Genomic DNA, 7,124 nt, shown 5'->3' with positions numbered 1-7,124 from the left:
GCCTCAGGGTAAAGAGCCTCACAGGCACGGGGTGGGGGGGTCCACAGCCTACTAGGGGGGACTCGCCCCCTCTCAGGACCCTGAAAACTGCCAAGTTCCCCCACCTGCCAGATGCTGGACTGATGCATAGCACCCCAGATGGGGGCAGGGCCTGGGGAAGGCAAGCCAGGCCTCTAGGTCCCACAGGTACCCCACTCCAACCCTTGGCAGATGCGTGACCCCCAAGGATCTTTAAACTTCCATTCCAGGATATGCTCAATGCCTGGATCAGGGTCTTATCCTCACTGAGATTTGGCCTCTGGCCAGTCACCCACCCACACCTGGATGTGCCATGCTGCTGCCAGCCCAGGGTGGGGATGGTTGCTGCCGTACCCTGCCCCAAAATGCTTTGGGGCCCGTGCACCTGACTGCCCCTCCCTGTCCTGTGCCTGTGACCAGGGGCCTGCCAGGCACCAGAGACAGCCGCAGTCCTGGAGCAGGGCAGGAGGTGCTAATGGTGGGGCAGCAGGCGACTGAGGCTACGCCCCTGGCTCACGCTGCCTGTCCCATGGCATTTCACTTACAAAACACAAATTCGAAGATAAAATTATTAAGAATTTCAAGACAGTGATGGCAGAGCATAAAATGCCAAGCATGGGGCCCTTCTGAGCACAGGACCCCTTGCAAGTACACTGGTGACACTCCCAGAAGCCAGCCCTGGAGGAAGGAGAGGTTGTCATTTAAAACCAGTGTTCGGAGAAGGCTTGGATAAGAAGGTGATGTTTGAGCAAAGACTTAAGAATGAGAAGGAATGAGCCACTCAGATTTCGGAAGGAAGGGTGTTCCAGGCAGAGGGAACAGCAGGTGCAAAGGCCCTGGGTTGGGCATGTGCTGGTATGTCCAAGGACAGCAAGGGGACCCTTGTGGCTGGAGCTGAGGATGAGGAACCAGTTGTGCCAGGCCCTGGGGGACAGTTTAAGGATTTGGACTTTTAGTCTGAGAGAAAGGGGGAGCCAAGGAAGGCTTCCAGTAGAGGAGTGACATGATCAGACTTGGGTTTTCAAAGGATTCCTCCTGGGTTGAGAATAGACTATAGGAGGCAGGAGGAGAAGCAGAGGGCTATTGCAATAATCCAGGAGAGGGATGATGGAGGCTGGGGCTAGCCTGGAAGGATGGGTGGTCAGATCTGCATATTCAACCATAACAATCTAATGAATATTTATTGGGGCCCAGTGTGCGCCCATGGTTCAAGGCTCAGAGTGTTAAGCAGACAAGACAAGGTTCCTGCGGTTCTGGAGCTGACATTCTGGTGAAGAAGAGGCAGATGATAAGCAAAGAAAGGGAGAAAAGAAAAATATTGGACAATGACAAGCGCTCTACACAGAATTAAAATCAGGTGACTGGAATATTTCTTTAGAAAGGCCAAGGAGGGCCTCTCTGAGATGACATTTAAGTTGAAATCTGAGCGACAAGATGGAGGCACCATGAGATCAGGGGAAAATCATTCTAAGCACAGGGCACAGCATGTGCAAAGGCCCTGTGCACAAGTCAACTCAGGCTGCCATAACAAAAGACTGTAGCCTGGGTGGCTTGAAAAACAGACATTTCTTTGTCTCACAGATTTGGGGGCTGGAAAGTCCAAGGTCAAGGTGCCCACCCACTCCGGTCCTGCTGAGAGCTTTCTTCCCGGCTCGCAGACTGCCACCTCTTGCTATGCCTTCACGTAGCCTTTCCTCGGTGCGTGTGTGTGAAGAGAGAAATCTCTCTCTTCCTCTTCTTCTAAGACCACCAATCCTATCAGATTAGGACGCCACACTTACGGCCTCATTTAACACAATCATATTGGGGGTTAGGGCTTCAACATACGAATTGGGGGGGAAGCTATTCAGTCCATAGCACCCCGAGTTGGGAGCCAAGCTTGGCTAATCCAAGGCAAGACACAGAGAAGGCCAGGGGCGCGGTGAGAGCGCTTCAGACGAGGCGGCAGAGGCAGGCAGCGATCGGCTCACACGGCCTTCACGAGCCAGGCTGGGCATCTTGGATTTCGCCTCCTACGTGTCAGGCACACACCACAGGCCCTTCGGCCACGATCTCATTTCATAGTCCCCATGACTCTGCAAGGGACATCCTATCTCTGCCAATCTCACAGGGGAGGAGACCGGAGCCCGAGCACAGTGCTGGCAGAAGAGAGCCACCCGGCCCTCACCCATCTTTCTGCTGAGCCCGGGAGCAGCCCTGAGCTGAGCGGGAGGCTGACCCCCCAGACGGAGATGCCCCGGGAGCAGATAAGGGATTAGAAGTGGATCTAGCACCTGGTCCTGCTGAGGGCTTCCGAGGCCTCAGGGGGATCAGGCACAGGCCTGGCGAGTTGGGACAGGGTTTTTCAAGGTCAGGTTCTCGGGTCCTCTATATCCAAATCCCATAGGGCACAGATTCCCAGGCCCCACCTGTGGACACAGATGATCTGAGGGTGTTGCCTAGAAATGTGCATTTTTAACTAGCGTCCCAAGGGAACCCACTGCTGTGGGGGGAGGGGCCAAGGCAGCTGAGCCGGCAGCTGCAAAGGGGCACCAAGGGAGACACGCCTCCGTTCCCAGCCCTGCGGAGGGGCCTGGAGCAGCTTCTGCTGGCCTGAGAGTATAACGGAATGACTTCTGGAAGGAAGCGTGTTTCAGCTGGGCATTGAAGGGGGAAGGATTGCCAGGGGTGGAGAATGGGGAGGGAGAGGGCATTCCAAGCAGAGGGAACTGCATAGGCAAAGACTCGGAGGCTGGGCATGACTAAAGGAGGAGAGGGGAGAGGAGATTGCAAACAAGCCTTCGCCAATCCCCACTGCGACCAGGGGACACTGTGACCAGGGGACGTTGCGACCAGGGTTAGCTTCACCAGCCTGCAACCGCTGTGGGGACAGGACTATTGCAAGTTGGCCCCTGGTGGCCGCTCCGGTAGCCCCCGTTTGCCTAGGCCCCCAAGAGTCACTGACGGATAGATCAGCTGGGCCCGCTGGCCCGGCTTCTGTTCTTCCTTCTGAGGAGGAGAGAGCAGACCGACTTCACAGGCTTTTAGGCAGAGAACAAAGGGGCTGCACGCTTGGTGGAGGGGATGAGTGAGGACCTCTGTAGGGCATGGCTGACCTGGTGCCCGTCCCTGGGTGCCCTCCAGTGCTGGCTTGGGCACAGGGCCTGGGAGGCAGCCTGTCTCTTAAACGGGGGCCTGAGCCCGCTCTGCCTGCTCTCTGCTCAGAGCTGGCACACCCAGAGGGCATTGGAGCTGGAGTCTCCCAGAGCAGACTGTTCAATACTCAGGAAATTTGCAAGCTGGCTGTTGAACTTCTGGTGACTTGAAATTGGCCATCGTGGATGGATTTACACCATGGAAATTGGCACATATGAAAAAATCAGGGCTTTTTTTTCCTTCTTCCACAGAGATCGTTAATCAGCACTCCACAGACAAGGGCGCCACGGCCACCAGCACCTGGGCACAGGAGACATCCAGGTACAGCAGACGCTCTCGAGTGTCCCTGCTCACAAGGAAGAACCAGCCCAGGAGGGAGACCGAGAAACACTGTGGGAGGTTACACACCAGAGGGATGATGCTCACAGCACCTGCCACGTCCTGAGTCCCTCCCGTGTGTCCTGTGCTGGAGCCTCTCGCGCATCATCTCTACTCCTCGCAGTGGAGTCCCCTGCACAGATGGGACAAATGAAGCTCAACGGTATGAAGTCACCTGCCTAGGACCATACAGCTGCCCAAGGCAGGTCCCAAACCACACTGCTCTGACTCCTGAGCCTGTGTGTAGCCTTAACCACTGCAGTGTCCTGCCTCCACATAATATGCTGCACTGTGCAGGCAGAGCAGGGAACAACCAACCCTGCCAAGGGCAGGGGCAGGGGTGGCACTGGGAAAGACTTCCCAGGAGTGGTGACATTTGGTCTGGGCTTTAAAGGATGAATAGGAGTCCGGCAGTTTTCGGGCAAAGTGAGAAAGACATTCCAGGTGGAAGGAAAAGCAGAGGAAAAGGCATGGAGGAGTAAGAGCGCATAGAAAGTTTGGGGGAAGGGAGAACAGGATGGTATGATGGGGGTTGGGGTGGGGAGGAGGCAAGATGGGAAGGTAGCTTGGGGTTATAGCGAGAAGAGCCTCAAAAGCCAGGCTAAGAGATATGGTCTTTATCTTGCAGGCTTTGGGAGTCACAGAAGTTAAAAGTTCCCGGAAATCACACCCTAGAACTATGTAAATATTATGATGAAATTGCTACCATTTCTGTTTTACAATGACCCCCAAAGCAGCACTTCTGGAACCATCTGTGGAGAAGGACTGGTTTTTAAAAATTTCTAATCTGTCACAGACCAAAACTTTTATAAAATACAAGAAAAATGAGTTACTAGGAAAATAAAATGAAAAAAATTACAAGCCTATTTCTTTATTATGAGACTCAAGACATAAAATTACTCTACCAAATTGCTCATAAGTTCTCAACCCTTAATTTCTGCATCCACTTTGATAGAGAGGAACTTGTCCAGGGTTCTCTGTCGCAGGCACAGATCTAGGACAAACGCATATTCTCCTCGTAAGAGCTAAGTGCTCTCAGACAAATCCCATTTTGGAGATGAGGACTCTGTTGCTCAGAGAAGGTAAGTGGCCTGCCCAAGATCACACAGCTGGTGAGTGGCAGGGCTGGGGTTCAGACCTGGGGCTGTGTGCCTTGTTGCATTCAACCATCCGGCAAGTGCAGCCCCGTCGGCCCCTTAGCCTTGTCCCTCCTCTTAACACAAGGTCAAGAGCCCTGCAGACGAGGAAATGGAGCTGACGTAAGAGGGGAACTTCCTTGCTCAGGGTCTCGCTGCAAGGGGGCAGCAGAGGCAGCCAGTCTCCAGGTCTGCTTGACACCAGCCTGTGCTCAGTGTTGCCACTCCACCGGGCTCTGTTTGTGCGGAGGACTTCCAGGCCAGGCAGTGCCAAGCAGGGCAAGGGAAGGAGGGGCAGGAAGAGGCAGGGGACTCACCAAGTGCTGGCAATTACATGGTGCTTTGTCATTCTTAATTAGCTCAGCAGCTCCATAGCCAGAGACCTCCCTCTGTGGATGCCCAGACTGAGGAGGAGACAGCTGCTGGTCCTCTCCAGGAGGGCAGTCTGGGCTGGTGGGGGCCCTCAGGGCCACCTCCTCCAGCCTCCACAGTTGCTGTTGCTTCTCCAACTGCAGAGGGTCACCCGCTTGCTGGGCACACTCAGAGAACTGGCGGACAGAACTTAAGTTCCTGATGCGTACTGGGCACCTCCTCTGTGCCAGGCACTGGTCAACGGCTCCAGGGAAGCCTGGGGTGAATGATGCTTCCAGCCTTGATCCTTGAGGCATGCTCAGCTGCTGGGGGAGGCAAATTTATTGTTGTTAGTGTCGCCAAGTGGATTCCGACTCCTAGCGCCCCTGTGTTCAGCAGAGCAGAACCCTGCCTGGTCTTTTTGCGCCATCTTCTCACCTTCTGGCGCTGTATCAGACAGTGCTCTGCTGCTATGCATAGGGTTTTCATGGCCAAATTTTTCAGAAGAGGGTGGCCAGGTCGTTCTTCCTGGTCTGTCTTAGTCTGGGAGCTCTGCTGAAACCTGTCCACCACGGGGGACCCTGCTGGTACCTGAAATACCAGTGGCATAGCTTTCAGCATCTCAGCAACATGCAGCTGCCACGGTATGACAACCAGCAGGTGGGTATGCAGCTGCCACAGTATGACAACCAGCAGATGGGTGGCGTGGTTCCCTGACCAGGAAACGAAGCTGGGTCCCAGTGATAAGAGTGCTGAATCTTAACCACTAAACCACCAGGGCTGGCTGGGAGGCAGACAGGTTCACCAACAACCATAAAAAATGAATGATAACCAGGGTTACCGTTTTCTGAGCACTTGCCACATGCCAGGCACAGGGCAAAGCCTTTCCCATCTATCACCCCACAGAAGCCTTACAAAGCCTTCTAAGGCAGGGTCTGTCCCCATTGTACAGATGAGGAAACTGAGGCCCAGTTAGCATAGGTGGAGGATCTGGTTTTAGAGCCCAGGTATGTTCAACTCCAAGGTCAAACCCTTGTTGTGTAGGAGTGTGTGTGTGTGTGTGTGTGTGTCGGGGAGGGAAGGCAGGTGTGTGGGTGGCTGTGACTGTGGGTTCTGGGGTGGAAGCCAATTAGATGTTCTGGGCAAAGGTGGGGAGGCTGGGGAGTTGAGGAGGCCATCTGGCTGGATGTTTCTGGAAGAGGAAGCAGCATGGAAAGGATCTGAGGAGGGAAGGGTTGCGGCTGCTGAGTCAGTGGGACCCAGCAGACAGGAGAGGCCCTGCGGGTTGGGTGAAAGGTCAGAGCCACATCTGAGCAGGAATCCCTGGGGCTTCTGACTCACCAGGGTCCCTGTGGCTCCGGGAGAGGGCTGTCTCAGACCTGGGCCCAAGGGGGGTGAGATGAGGCCAGATCGGGCCAGGCTGACTCCCATCCCGAGAGCTCCCTTCCCTGGGGGCCAGTCAAGAACCATGATAATACTAACCACTCTGTCCTCACTGTCCGTCCAGCTAGGAGAGTGCATATATTAGCTTGATTATAATATACGACATATCTAGCACTTATAATATGCCAGGCGTAATTCTAAAGACGTCCCAAACATTCACTCTTTTAATCCTCACAACCACCTATGAGGCACATCATTTTATAGACGAAGACACTGAGGCCTGTGGGATTTAAATGATTTGCCTGAGGTCGTGAAGTAAAGAAGTGGCGGAGACGGCGTCCCAGGCTCCAGCATCCCCGTGTTCGGCCCCCGCGCTCTGCCGGGCTCCAGCATCCCCGTGTTCAGCCCCCATGCCCTGTTAGTGAGGGCAAGAATACACACGCTGCCGGAGAAACTCCCATTTGACAGATGGAGAAACGGAGGTGAGGGGACTGGCTCAGGGAAGTGGGGAGGACAGATCACCTGAGGAAATCAGCCTGGGCTTCCGTTGTGGTCCCCTGCGAGCCCGAGTATAGCTGGAGAGAGGCTGAGAGCCCTCGCAGCCCTGGCACCCACTATCCACTGGGGTCCCCCGAGGGTCCAGTGGGAGAGAAGACAGTAAGATTACAATTCTGACACCATTTTCCTAAAGACAAAAGCCAGTTACTCCCATAGGTAGCTTTT

The 7,124-nt window shown here is 54.6% G+C and overlaps 1 long non-coding RNA gene across 1 annotated transcript; it reads right to left on the bottom strand.

Annotated features, from left to right (window-relative positions):
• Window positions 1–4,386: 4,386 nt before the first annotated feature.
• Window positions 4,387–5,676, bottom strand: LOC139045350 (uncharacterized). The gene is made up of 2 exons (XR_011503549.1): window positions 5,457–5,676; window positions 4,387–5,344 (listed from the first exon to the last, which is right to left on the bottom strand). It is a non-coding gene; the product is annotated as an uncharacterized lncRNA (long non-coding RNA).
• Between the last annotated feature and the right edge of the window lie 1,448 nt (window positions 5,677–7,124).

Source organism: Equus asinus, chromosome 5 (assembly GCF_041296235.1).
Source record: "Equus asinus isolate D_3611 breed Donkey chromosome 5, EquAss-T2T_v2, whole genome shotgun sequence".
NCBI classification, from domain to species: Eukaryota; Metazoa; Chordata; class Mammalia; order Perissodactyla; family Equidae; genus Equus; species Equus asinus.
The sequence above is the reverse complement of the archived record's forward strand: the minus strand, read 5'-3'. Positions and strand labels throughout refer to the sequence as shown.